Below are 15,215 nucleotides of genomic sequence, written 5' to 3'. Positions count from 1 at the left end.
GAAACACACGACACTGTGGGGACCCGCGGAGAAGCTCCCGCTGTGCACCCTGCACCCACAGTAACTAAGGGAGTTGATGGGAGTATGAGGTACCATCTCCAGCATCCATCAAAAGGGAAATGGGATTCGATACACAACTATTGAGGCATGCATCAGAGTGGTGGACTTACAATACATATTGCTGGCACAGTTTAGAAACAGAAAAAGTATGATATATACAAAGGGAAGTCTGGAAAGGAGACAGAAGGAAGAAAAGGGGGGAATAGGATGGACCAATTTAGCTTTAATCTCCCCCCCCCCCGCAAAAAAAAACCCATATTCTCACTTGACATGTTTTGTACCCACTTTCAATTATTTGTTATCTGATTTTATGGACTATGGATGGAGCCCAGGCCTGATGCATTCCAGACAAGTGCGCTATAGTAAGAGCTGTATCTTTAAGCTTCTTGCCAATATTCCTAACTCCTAATGTTATGTAACTAACATAAGGAGAGTTAATTGTCTAAATGTGACAGGCTCTTATAACTATTTGAAAAAATGACATTATATGGGTAAATTCAAAATAATTTTGAGAAATGGCACTACACCTGTGCATCCATTTAAGAGGCAACAAGGCCCAGAAAGCTGTCAAGATCTTCAGCTCTACCTTAAATGGACAATAAGGCTCTTGTATGCTGCTTCCATGGATGCTGATATATGCTGCTCATCATAAATAAGTCCCATCTATAAATTATTTATTAGCAGTTACTGCAAGTTGCATTTACATTTTAAAATGTAGCAACTCAGATGTTTTATTAATGTAAACTAGTTTCCTGCCTAATTAAAAATATACCCCACCTGAAACTTGTACACAATGGAAAATTTCATAAACTCAGTGATAATTAATTACCCCAGAGGTAATCTTACATTTAAATGAGTTCCATTCTAAAGCAAGGAATTCTGTATAAAGTGGGAAATTGCAACCAAGTGCACCTGTTTTGTAAATAAAGGTTTCCAAATAGAGGTTTGCTTAAATGATGTACTGAACAATTAAGATTATAGAGTCATGAACTTCTGCTCACAGGTGGTAAGGAAACAATGGCGGGTGGTGCTGCACATACCTGGGAGGTGTCATGATGCTATAGAACGAACATAAGGAGACTTAATTGTCCAAACGTAACGGGATCTTATAACCATTTGAAAATGACATTATAATGGGAAATTCAGTAATGGCACTACAGCAGTGCATTCACTTAAAAGGCAATGGGAACCAGGAAACTGTCAAGAACTTCAGCTCTGCTTTAAATGAACAACAAGCAGTTTGGACGCTGGTCCCGTGAAAGCTTATATATGCCACTTACTGTAAATAAGTTATAATTTTCTGTCACCCCAGGACATTTGCCAGCTCCCGGAGCTGCATGGTGTGTGAGACTAAACACTAAAATGAAAACTTCTAGAAAGCCAAGTGGAACTGGTACCAGTCTACAGAAGAAATAACTTGGGTTTCAAACATCAAGGAATGGGACTTTCAATAACACAACAGATAAAAGATTTAAAAAAAAAAAAAAAAAGATACAGCAGATTCTGTTTTAGAAAATATATTTTATTTATTTATTTTTATTTTACGTGCACATTTGTCTGTGTGAGGGTTTTGGAGCCCCTGGAACCGGAGTTATAGACAGTTATGAAGCTGTGATATATGTGCTGGGAACTGAACCTGGGTAGCCTGGGAGAGCAGCCAGTGCTCTTAACCACCAAGCCATCTCTCCAGCCCAACACAGCAGATTCTAGAGTGGGAACACTGGAGAACCTTGGAAAATGAAATGCAGACTGCAGCTCACCAGGTCTACAAGGCACACAGCCCACCATAAGCTCTCATGAAACCAAGTACTCAGACGGACCAAGTCTAAAATGCGGGCTTTTGTTAGTTTTAAAAGTCAACCTAGGCTCATCAGGAAAGATGGTTTTAATGAGAAATTATCTCAAGTTGGCCTGTGGGCATGTCTATGGAGGGCTACCTGGATTAGCTGGTGTGAGAAGACATAGCCCATTGTGGATGGCATCATTCCCCAGGCAGGGGCTCCTGAACAGTATTAGAGAAAACAAACTAGCTAACAGCAGACAGGGTCCATTTATTCTCTCTTTGCTCTTGACTGTGGCTATGCCTACCTTAACTTCTCAGAAATGATAAGACTGTGACCTAGAATTGAAAGACAAACCTTTTCTCCCAAAGCTGCCTTTTGTTGGGGTATTTTTACCACAGCAACAGACGTGACCAGGCTTATAGTACAGTGATGCCCAAGCACAGTGTCTGACAAGACCAAGAGGCTCAACCCAGGAGATGGGATGAGCCACCTCAGGAAGACACATAGTCTGGAGCTTCCAGAGTTTTACATATGTGTAGTCCAACCTTCAAACAGAACTCATTAACCTCAGCAAAAGTTGGTTCCCATGGCCAAACCAAAGAGGAAAAGAAGACAATGAATGACCCAGAGCACAGGAGATTTCCTGTAGTCAGTTGATGGGAACATCAAAATTAGAGAAACCGTGGGTGCTGGGGAGATGGCTCAGTGGTCAAGAGTGCCGCTACTATTATAGCAGAGGACCTGAGTTTGGTTCCCAGCACCTACATGGAAGCTTACCACAGGCTCCAGGGAATCCAACACCTTCTTTTGGCCACTGTGGGTACCATATGCATGTGTTTACACGCAGAGAGAAACACACAAGCAGTCACACAAATAAAAATAAAACATTTTTTTAACTAGAAAAAATAAAATGATGAAATGTCAGAAAAATAAAAGGTAGGGAAAAAACAGAAGTCAAGGTGGATCATTGCAGTGCACAAATGGATCTTTAAAATGAAAAGTCTCACATTAAACAATGTAATAATATTAGGAATTCACTGTATGAGCTAACCAGAAACTAGGCACAGCAAGAAATAAAAATAGCAAAATGGAAGGTAACACAGAGAAAAGTTACCAAGAACACAGATGAAGGAGGACAACAGAGAGAAGAGTGGGGAGGCAGAGCGGAGAGATCTAGGACACACGTAACTGAAGTATCAGCAAAAGCCAGGATCATGAGGGAGGGAAGTCATTAGAATGATGATCAAAGACTTCAAGCCTAAACCCCAAATAGTCAATGCAAAATAAATCCAAGGGAAAGTGTTCCTATGCAGCCCACACAGATTATTTCCTATGCAAATAACCACAGAGATAAACCTTGAGGGCAGCCAGAGGCGGGGGACACATATTACTCTATCTTTAAGGATGTAACAATAACAGTGAGCCGGAAAAGAGACTTTGCACCAGAAATGATGGAAAGCAGAAGAAAATAGAATAACACCTGGAGGAAGGAAACTGCCAATCTGGAGGGCTGTGTCAAATGAAAGTATCTTTCAAACACAGACATGAAATAAATCATTTTCATATACACAAAGCCTGTAGCTGATTTCTTCTAAAGAAAATTCTAAGGGGAACTCTTTTGACAGAAGGAAAACGACCCCTTAGGGAAACCTGAAGTTAGAGAGAGATGAAAGCAATTCTATCCATAGAGCACAACCAATGAATGCCAACGATACCAAACAGCCATGTGTGGCCGAGCTCAAAATACGTGTAGAATTAAAGTACGTGGCAACATTAATGCCAAGGACAGAAAATGCATGGAGTCTCTGTGGTCTGCTGTTCTGGATGTAACTATTTTCAAAGGATTCGTAACAGTCATTTAAATGACTCTTTAAATTTAGCAGGCATGTTTCCAGCTGGGATAATTATCAAAAAAGAAAAAGTAGTAAAAGATGTTTAACATGTCAAGACAGCAGAAAATAAGATGGAAAATAGAAAACATTAACTGGTATTGAAGAAATCAAGGGGAGAAAGGAAGAAACAGGGAATGTGGTGCTTAAAAAGAGCATAGACAAGTAACAAACAAATGTGTGAAAAAAATGTACAAGTTGCGATGATCAATATGGAATCATTTTGTGCTAAACCACTAAAAACAAGTAAATAGGATTGGGGAGATGCTCAGTGGTCAAGAGAGCACTGCTCGTGCAGAGGACCTAAATTCTGTTCCTAGCACCTTGATCAGGGAACTCACAATTGCCTAGAACCCCAGATTCAGAGAATCTAGCACCCTCTTCAGCCATCTATGAGCACTAACTCACATGCACATACCCCCACACAGTCATACAAGCACACACATGATTTTTAAAGTTTTTTTTTTTCTTTAACTAAATAAGGCTGGGAAGCTATAAGAAAGGGATCCTATGCATAGTTACCAAATATCATCACCAGAAAGCCCACATCTGCACAGCAGCTGCAACGCCACCACGTAGGTCCTCTGCCCAACAGCCGCCTGCTATGGATATTGATCACTCTGTATGCTGTGAATGTGTTGCCCTGATTGGCTAATAAATAAAGTGCTGATTGGCCAGTAGCCAGGCAGGAAGTATAGTTGGGACAAAGAGAGAGGAGAATTCTGGGAAACGGAAGGCTGAGTCAGGAGATGCTACCAGCCTCTGCTGCAATGAGAAGCAAGATGTGAAGGCAGAACTGGGAAAAGGTACCAAGCCACATGACTAAACATAAATAAGAATTATGGGTTAATTTAAGTGTAAGAGCTAGTCAGTAATAAGATTGAGCTAATGGCCATACAGTTTATAAACAATATAAGACTCTGTGTCTTTACTTGGGTTCAAACAGATGCAGGACTGGTGGTTGAGAGAGCTTTGTCCTGACCACCGGCAGGCTGGGACACAGAAAAACTTCAGCTACACCCGCCTCCTCAACCTCAGATTGATGCCACCCCTGCAATGAATCTTCAGGCCAACAAGTACCATTTCAAGTGCCCGATGCCATTCCATGTCTTTGAGCTGGAAAATCGCTCCCTTGCCTTACATTTTGAATGAAAATGTTCCTCATAGGCTTTGATGTTTGAAGGCTCAGTCCCCAGTTGCTATTGTAGTTTGGGTAGGTTTAAGAAGGGTGGCCTTGGAATTGGAAGTATGTCACTGGGGATGAGCTCTGAGGTTTCAAATGCACAAGCCATTACCAGGTCTCTCACTCCGCTTCCTGCTTGCAGTAAGAGATGGGAGCTGTCAGGTTCTTCTTGGCCACCATGCCTGCTGTTTGCTGCCTTTGCTCCACACTATGAAATCTGAGCCACTGGAACTGTAAGTCCAAATAAATGCTTTCTTCTCCAGGTGGCTTTGGGAATGGTGTTTCATTACAGCCACAATAAAGTAAGCAATGGAGATAGATAGATAGATAGATAGATAGATAGATAGATAGATAGATAGATAGATAGATAGATGATAGATAGATAGATAGATAGATAGATAGATAGATAGATAGATAGATGTAAGAGACAGAAAAAAGATCAATGGATGAGAAATAGATAAATGATACAAAGAAATGATAAACAGAGGGATAGATATAATTGATAGATGAGAACAGATATAATTATATACATAGAGATAATAGATGGATAGAGAACTATATATAAGAGACCTAGATAGATTACAGAGAAGATAAGTAGACAAGATAGAACATATAAGTAGTGTTCTAGTTTCTTCTCCATTGCTGTAAGAAAACACTGACCAAAAGTAACTTAGGGTAAAAGGGGTTTATTTAGCTTATACTTCAGGTCACAATCCATACTGAGAGAAGTCTGGGCAGGAACTCAAGCAGAAATGATTAAAGACCACCTCTGCTTACTGGCTCACTCACTGGTTTATGCTCAGTTACATTTCTTAAATAGCCCAGAACTATCTGGCCAGGGAATGGTGCTGCCCACAGTGGTATGGACCTCCTAGATCAGAGTTTCTCAACCTTCCTAATGCTGTGATTCCTTAATACAGTTCCTCATGTTGTGGTGACCTCAAACCATACAATTTTTTCATTACTTCTTCATAACTGTAATTTAGCTACTGTTATGAATCATCATGTAAATAGCTGATGTGCAAATGGTCTTAGGTAACCCCTGTGAAAGGGTCATTTGACTCCCAAAGGGGTCACAACCCACAGCTTGAGTGCCACTGTCCTAGATTAACTAACAAGAGAATACCTCATAGACATGGCCACAGACAGGACAATGTGATGGAGGCAATTCTTCAAGTGGGGTTCCTTCTCAGACAACTCTAGGTTGTATCAAGTTGACAATAAAAATTAACCTGGATGGATGAATAGATGGATAGATAGACAGGGAGACAGGTAGAGAGACAATCAGGAGTTAACAGAAAGAAAAGTAGGTAGATAAGATAGATGATTGGTGAAGGATATGATAGATATGGCAAACATGTTAGATAGTAGATGGCACATACATACAGACATGGATGGATGGAAGAATGGATGGATGTCAGATTTTTTTTAATTAAGTTGATATATGTGGTGATCACAAATGGGCCTGGAGCCTGGAGCACAACCCTTTGGAGAAAACAGTCAACTCTACCAGACCCTAGCTGGAACCTGTGGTATTCTCCATTCTTTTTCTGACTCGTATGAGTCTTTTCTCAGATCAAGATTCCCACTTTTTGGTAAAGGCACACACTGATTTTAAGCAGTGGACTAAAGCAGGCAGAACTCCATGAAGCCACAAACCGTCTTTGAAGTGGGACTCCTATGAAGGGTCTTCTGCCAGATGCTGCCTGTTTTCATGGGAATGACTTTGCATAAAGGTGACTTTCTTTCCTTGAGTCCTGGCAAAAGCTCAGGGCAGAGTTAACTTAGCCAGGGTCAGCTGACCCTGCAATTCAACTGAATAACTTTAACAACAGCTCCTACAGCAGTGATTTCTCGGTATTTTAAAAATACTTGAACTTGTGGTCACATTTATGTCTCTTGGTAGTAAATCTCTCTTGGCACTGTGTCTCTGAAGACATTTTTTGACTGCATGCCTGATTTAAAATTCTCATGTCAACACTGTTATGATTATTCTACATCTGCAACTATATAATAAACAAAATAATCATGTTAAGTTTCTGCTCTAATTTCCTTTTGTCTCTATTTTCAATCCACCTTTTCCCCTTACATTAAAATAATCTTGTTATTCAAGAGAGTTTGGAAATTTATTTCACCCAATTCTAGCCAAAATGAAAACATCTAAGCACTCACTCCTAAGTTCATTTGAGATGAAAGAAAAGGCGGAAAAATAAAATTAAAGTCGAGAAGGTTTATTTGAAAACTGTAAGCTATATGAACTGCCAAGGCTGAACAATTTGGTCTCAGGCTTTATAAAACTACAAATAAGAGTCTTAAAGTTTAGTTATGTAAGTGGGTGACCTTAACTTGTTCCATTCTATCACCAATAAAATTTTCATTCAACTATCTTTTTATAAACTAATAAAGAGACATTACTGTCCTACTTGCTTACAAATTTGGACAAAACAAAAACAGAGATGACTTTCGGTATTAGCACACACCTTGGCCTTGACTTCAGGGCTTGGCAAGGTTGTAATTATCTCTGCTAGAAACTGAAATCAAACCATAACTTTGGCTTAAAAAATAAATACACAAATAAAAAGATAATGTAATGTCTATTGCCTCCTACACATTTAACACAGCTATTTAACTTTTAGGGCTTGTCTTCAGCAAGGAAATAACTGAAAAAAAGACTATATATGTAACATCTCCAATTTCATATGTAATCAAGGAATAAATTAGCTGAGTGTGAAATAGTATGTTTAAAAATAAATTACCACATAAGCGAAAGCCTACAAGTGGCATTAAGCAAACAAAGGAACTATATGATTCCAATGTAAGTTATAATAATAAAAGTAAGTTAAATATAAATTAAGGTTTTCTTGGCTTTTTAAAATCTGTACAACACAGTATATAACTGGGTCTATTAAAATATACATTTCCATACATTGTTAGTACATGGAAAAAATTCAAGGTAGATTTCTTCTCTGGTCTTCACTAAAATGATTACTTGGGAGTTTCAAATTCAAGCTGATGGGTAATTCTATATGGAAAGAACAAAGTAGAAAGAATAAAGCATGTTTTGATGAGGAAAACCTGTAAGCCATAAAATTGATCCCTTCATTGTGAAAAATGGTAACTGTCTTAATGCAGAGATTTTTAGAGGTTTATTGAAAAGTGTCAATTTAAGGAAGGAAACAAAGCCCAACTGGAACCACGAAGCAGGAAGGGAAGAGACCAAGAGGATTATGAGGAGAAAGAGACATTTTTGGTAAAGAAGGGAAAAGAGAGCATTTTGTTCAGATAAGAGGATCTGGTGTTACAAAATGAAGTTCATATTCAATAGTAGAATGGCAGGCATTGTTCCAAAATGAGGAAGAAGAGAGAAAAGGGAAGAGTGAAAACTTAAGCCTGTTCTAGTCTGCAAGTTGGAGGTTTGGAAGGACACAGATTACAAAAGAAACTTATGCACGGTCCAGTTTACAAATCATTTCTAATATTCTTCAAACCTGAACCTACACACTAAAGCAAAGCCTGAATCCAAGTCTTTTTTACACTAACTAGTTTTCAATGTATATCTGTTACTAGTAAAACTTAGAAAAACTGGCCTAGAGTACAAAGACTTCTGTATTTTCCAGACAATTTTCCTGCTGTCTGTATTGGTTTTTCAATCACAAAAAGCTAAATCTTAACAATTGTTTTCTTTGGGATATCTGTAAGTTTTTTGTTTCTGTTTTAAGATTATCTTTTGCCTGCATATATGTATGAGAACTATGTGTGTGCACTGTCAGTAGAGGCCAGAAGAGGCCATCGGATCTCCCAGAACTGGACTTGAAGATGGTTGTGAGCTGCCGTGCGGTTGCTAGGAAGTGAACTTGGGCCCTCTGGAGAAGATCAAGTGCTGTTGGCCTCTGAGCCACCTCGACAACCTGACATCTGTTTGTTTTGAAGTCCTTGAAGTACTGCTTTTAAAGTAATTAAATCTGATTTGTGATTCTAGTTACATGAATAAGGATTATTTTTATAATGATGTTTGATTATTGGTGTGAATGTATTAAGGATTGCAAAAATTCTTAGAAGTCTAATGATCCATGCCATTTCCAAATTCTATACGCAAAGGGACTTTCCTTCTCCGTTTTTATTTTCAGACTTCCTGTGCCTTTAGATTTGCCGCATCTTTCTGTTTTGTTTATTTGTTGGGAGCCCACTGCTTGAAAAGATAACCATGTCTAAAAAACAGAGGAATGAAACTTATCAACAGACTCCAGGGCAGCTTCTCCAGAAATGGTGGCTCCCCTGTGGCAGCAAGGGGTAGGACACTGATTCCCAGGCATCAATCCCTTTGGCCACTGACATGGGACCAAACAAACAACCAGGAGACCAATGTGTCTGCAACAATTTACAATCAAAGCCTAACTACAGGGCTGTTGATAAACAAGTATTTAGGAGAAAAAAAATCTTTATTTAAAATGAGAATGCAAAAGCTGTCAAAATCAAAATGTAGTTTCTGTGCAGACCCTATTTCCCCAAAGTCCCTATAGCTGGAGGTTGTGAAGGGAAGGAATGTCCTTAGCATGAATGTCCCACAGAAGCTATCCCAACAGAACCTGTGTAGCACAGGTGTCCATGGATGGCACCAAAGCTTTACATTTCTAACCGATATCCATTCACGAAGCAACCTTGGATTGAGGTCACTCCTGTCTATTCACAGTAGCCAAAGAGGATTATTCCAAAATATCTGATGTAATCTTCCTCACTTGGACCTTAAAAACTTCCCCTTGCCTCATCCTCTTTAAAGATGTCTACAGTTTAACATGACTTGTGTTCTCGTTACAATCCTTGGCCATCTTCATTACAATGCTTTAGAAAATATCTGTTTGCTTCTTTTTATTATTATTTAGGTTGAGAAATGGAATCTCAAAACTCACAACATTATACGTAAACAAATAGAATGTTAAATTTAAGGGACTGTAAGATTGGTAAATAAAAATAGATACATGTTATTTATAAAAAGACATACCTTAAGCCTGGCATGGAAGCTCATGCCTGTAATCCTAACTCTAAGGAGGCTGAGACAAGATGATCACCATGAATTCAAGACCAACCTAAACTACACTATGAATTCCAAGACAAGCCTAGGCGAGGTGACTAGGGGATCTGATATGAAATACCTAGTTGGAAAATAAAAGAATGAAGAAAGAAAAATACACACTAACCAAACCATTAATGAGAACCTTCATGTCAAATAAGGACTAAATCCATGACAGACGACATTTATAAACCTGTAGGCCAACAATAACTGTTTCAAAACCTCTAAAGCATAATGAATGAGCCTTTAATACATTTGAAACCCTACAAAGAAACTCTCAAGGATGAGATTTTAATAATGGCAAACTATGCTTAGGCTAAAGAATGCTTAGCACTGTCCAGTGACTCCTTTGAAATATCTCTTTGAAATATCTCTCTGCAATGAAAGATCAGGAGGGAAGTCTCTAGAACTTTCCATCCTGGTTTTATCAAATACATCAGGAAGAGTCACTCATTTGGCCTACTTTTAAGTGGAGGAAAAGGATGGGAAGAAGGAACCCAGAAACTTATCAATAAATAAATTGATGAGTAAGACCTCCTCATTCCATGCTCTGTTTTCAATAAGAATTCATTAACCATGAATGATGACAGGCTCTTTGTCTGTGAACTACATTCTATTTTGTGACCCAAGGAACGAGAGCACAAAGACAGATCGACATAACTTATTCATGATCAATAACTAATTATTCACAGAGCTTAACTCCAGATGACAAGCAGAAACTGCATCACACAAAAGGCAGTCAAGACACCAAGCAATAGCTAGATGCAGGCCAGCATTCAGCAGGTCTGACGCAGGATCAGCTCCGGGCTCTCTAGTTAATATGGTCCACCCACACAGAAGGGAGAAAAACACTCAGCGAGAGGAGCCTCTGGCTGCCTGGAGTCTTTCTCTGAGTTCACCATGAACCAAATTTGTTTGGGCCGGAACTGCTGTTCTCATTTCAAGACAAAAAGAGCTTCCTAACTAGAACAAAGAGTATGGGATGGGACAGCACCACAAAAAAAGCAGGGAGAAAGCACGGTAAGCATTAGTATTTCCCAAGTTTCAACTCTTTGTTCTTCGGAAGAATAATTACAATTATCGCAGAATTTATCAGAGCATCTATATTATACTTGAAAACACAGCAGACCATTTTGGAAGAAGAAAAAGAATAGACCTCAAAAGTTTATTCCAACTGAAAAAAAAAAAAACCCACTTGTCAATCCCAGCTGTGAGCACAACTGCTTTTCTCCCAAGGTCATGTGTACTGCAGGTAAGAAAATGAGAACTTGGCTTTGTTCTTCCCCCCTCCTCTGAAAATAGCCCACAGGAGACCTCTTTAGAGCTTCTGATGATCAAGCATTCCAGACATCTGCCTGGGACGCCAGACGCTTGCCTCTTCAAGTAACCCATTCAAAACAGAAATGGGGCAAGACTCAGCCTCGGGCCCTGGAGGTCAAAGATACATGCTGTGGAATGCCGAGACATCATGACCTCACGGGCCGGAAATGAGGCCTCTGGCAGAAGCAGCTCTGGCAGGAAGGACATGAGTTTTTTTTTTCAGCCCCTGGAATCCGCAAGATACAAAAACATCTCACAGTTTTCAGCCAACATATACAAAGGATTTATTTCTCGTACCCACACAATATGGCTACAAGTGCACTTTGCATTGTGAAAGGTAAGTATGTTCTTTGACCTCTCTGAAGTCCTGGTTGGCAGCTAAAACCCACACTTAGGAACATGAAAAAGGGTTTCAAAAGGACATGAAAATGGCTATACATACAGGACTTAAGTTTAATACATATATATGGAAGAAAGGAATAAAGGGGAGGGAGTAAAGGCAAGGAGAAAGATGGGGGTGAACAGGACATCACTGTGACCCCCATGTGTCAGTAAGGAAGAGCATGAAAGCCTCTTAGAGACCACTGACATTCCATGTGTGCTCTGGACAATCTTGGCTCTTAAAAAGAGCATGTTATTCTAGCAAAGAAATTCAGTTTGGGATGTGCTGCAAGATATTTGATTACGGTGTGAACCCTGAGATTGCTTTATTTACTGGAAAAATCAGCTTCGGGCTGAGGTATGGCTCAGCCCAAGCATACACCTTTAATCTAAGAGCTTTCTGCTTGTATACTGCAAACAGGACTAAATAAAGTCAACTATAGGTCAGGAGGCGGAGCAAGCAACCAATTGACAGGAAAAAAACAGAGTGTAAGAGGAGGTCAAGAGGTCAGACACACACACACACACACACACACACACACACACACACACACACACAGGAAGTAGAAGGGAGGGACATCCAGTTATAGGAGTTTTTGTATGAGATGGCATAGGAGAAAGCTCTCTTCTGGGATGATGGCAGAGGAAGAAGCAGCTGGGTGCTTTCTCTGGCTCTCTGGGCTAGCAGGTTTTCACCCCAGCATCTGGCTCCTGAGTCTTTATTGGTAAAAATAAAATGATAAGAGACTTAGTTAAAAACCAACAAGGATGAGGCAGGCTCTTGCTGAGACTTAGATGGGAGAGAGGCAGGCTGAGGGCCCAGCACAGGAAAGAGAGCATTCCTGAGTACCTAAATGGGGTACTGCCTGTGCCATGCTCAAGGTTCAGTGCTAGGTTTTAGTTGTGGTACACTGTTCAAGAGGACACTGAGATAGACTCCGGGTACTATGTTATAACACCATGGACAGACAGAGAGGCAACAGCAAGGTAGAGGCTCCAAGGAAAGTTCAGGCCCCAGCACCAGAGACAGACAACATGGTAGAGTCATGGTAGAATCAGAGTCCATAGAGCTGAAGGCAATCTCTTCTTATACCTTCTGAGGATGGAAACAATTCACTGCAAGAGCCTGAAGCCAGGCTCTGTGATTCCCAGGGAGAGGAAGGGGAAGGGGAAGGGGGTGGGGAACAGGATGTGGCAGCACTGCTTTGGTGTAGACTCATTTCCCATGTAAGATATCCCAGGTAGGGCTCACAACAGTGACCCAGTAGGATATGTGTGACCACAGCAGCATCTGTGAGAAGAGACCCGAGCAGAGGCTGTATTCTCATGTCACATTTCTACAGGCAGCTGGGGGGTTTCTAGTAGTCCATCCATCTGTTGGTCATCTAGCAGTCCAGTGACTTAAAATCACAGAGATGCTGGTGACAAGAGTCTCTGATGAGAAAGAAAAGTTCCCTGAAGCCCACATGAAGATAATTCAGAACCTGAGATGAGGTAGGGACATACGAAGCATTCAAAGCAACAGATAATCTGGGTTGAAGGTGTGAGAATGAGAGTGGAAACTCTCCACCCAAATCTACTTATTATATCAACTTTGATTTTGTTGAAGGTACTGATAAACTGCCTCAGCTCTGTTCCCATCTCTCTCCCTTAAAGCTGGGGATGATATCATGTGACAGCATGTCTCTGTCAAAGAGATGAGAATCACATACAACATTTTGAAAGCTAGAAGAGGCTCTTTCTAAGAGAGCCTGGCATGGTGGCATAGCCTACAGCTTGAAGGCACAGCTCAAACTGCAGGTATCATGCCAGGAGGAGCAGAGGACCACTGAGGTCATGAGGAAAAGAGTCTCTAAAGATGATAGGATAAAAAGACACTGGATGCTGAGAACATGAGGATACCATGGAGCAGGTGAATGTGAGCCAAAGTCTTTTCTAGGCTACAAGTTGTATACAGGGCGGGTGGGTGACGTAAGCCTCACCAGGTGAAGCCATCTAAGTTGAGTTTTAATGTTGACAAGCAGCCAATTATATCCCTGACCACCACAAGAATGATCAAACTAAACAAACCTGAGACAACATGGTTCTAAGATCTTAGGCCTGAAACTCTGTGCTCATATTCTACACTGAAAAAGGACTAAAGTGAGAGGTGGAGGATGTGCTACTGGTCCACCCAGCTGACCTCAGTGGACTGGGTAACCATGGTCATTTCTAATGCAGCATTGTTGTGTAAGAGTCACTTGCTGTGACAACCCAAATGCACAAGCTGTTGTTAGGAATCTCTGCGGAATGAGAAAATCCTTCCTATGGCTGCAGATCCCTGACTGAGCAGCACATGGATCAGACATTGGACAAGATGACAAATTTCCAGGTAAACCATGATAAAAGCCACATCACCTCACTATGATGGGTCTTCTTTCTAACTCACTCATCTTCCTACCCTATTGTATGTAATGAGAGAATTCAAAGAAGTGGGGGAAATAGCAGCTGGCAAGATGGCTCAGTTGGAAAGAATGCTTGCTTGCCAAGGCTGCCCACCTGAATCTGATCCCAAAAACCACATGGTGGAAGGAGAGAACCAAGTCCTGCAAGTTGTTCACTGCCCTCTTCATGTCATGAATGCATGTACAGTCATGACATGCGCAGAGAGGGGAGAGGCATCATGGGAAAAATAATTAAACGTGCAGAGTCCTGGGGCCACAGAGTTCACTGTCGCACCATCAGCATGACTGAATCAAACCAGACAATATACAGGAAAGCACAAGCAAGTTTACCTTGTCCTCATTCTCACTTAACAGAGAGAAAGTCACTGCCAGCTTAAACACCCCAAAACAGACAATCTGTCTACACGAAGGGCCGTGCCAATCTCCAACAAGTGAAAAGAAAGAACATGCCTTTGAGATACTGCTCAAGGACAAAGCACCATTCTTCCAACCTTGGGTCTTCAATTGACGACTGGTCTACCCATGGGAAGCCCAGAGTGAACACAGCACACTCAGCCCTGTGCCCAACAGCACAGGGAGGGCTGTCCAGACACTAGCAGCATCACCATTTCTGACCACGACTGTTCGACACAGTCAGTACCACGCTGCTGTGGATTTCCTTATGCTTTCTTCCCCTTTCTTCTTGGTACTTATGAACATATCCGCTCACGCCAGTGAACTTGAAGCTTAGAGGAAACAGGTGCTGATAGGGGGCCCAATGAACTTCATGCCCAGTTTTCACTGATCCCACGTGGTGCACTCTGTTCTCTGCAAAGGCGGTGTGTTCTCTGATTGATGGGTTCACAGAGCCCATCTCTGTGTAGAAACCTATCACAAGAAGGTCAATTCATCCAGCACAGCCACCACGTGCTCACAACACTCACTGTAAGTCACTCACGAAATGGCACCCTCCAAAAATAAGCAGAGTCCACCCCACACCCTCCACCCCAACTATCCACCTCCACATCTCTTTTGCCAGTGTGAGAGTACTGGGGGAGACCAGAGAGTGATTTCATTTTAGCAGCACAACGGTGGAGCTTAGAAATA

At 41.0% G+C, this 15,215-nt stretch overlaps 1 protein-coding gene across 2 annotated transcripts in view; it reads right to left on the bottom strand.

The window, feature by feature from the left end:
- The window catches only part of Dock1 (dedicator of cytokinesis 1), a 516,862-nt gene that overhangs the window by 381,846 nt on the left and 119,801 nt on the right, over positions 1 to 15,215 (bottom strand). The gene's annotated exons all lie outside the window — the stretch shown is intronic.

This window comes from Peromyscus maniculatus, chromosome 1 (assembly GCF_049852395.1).
Source record: "Peromyscus maniculatus bairdii isolate BWxNUB_F1_BW_parent chromosome 1, HU_Pman_BW_mat_3.1, whole genome shotgun sequence".
In the NCBI taxonomy this organism is placed as follows: Eukaryota; Metazoa; Chordata; class Mammalia; order Rodentia; family Cricetidae; genus Peromyscus; species Peromyscus maniculatus.
Note: the sequence above shows the minus strand (reverse complement) of the source record. Positions and strands in the feature narration are given on the sequence as shown.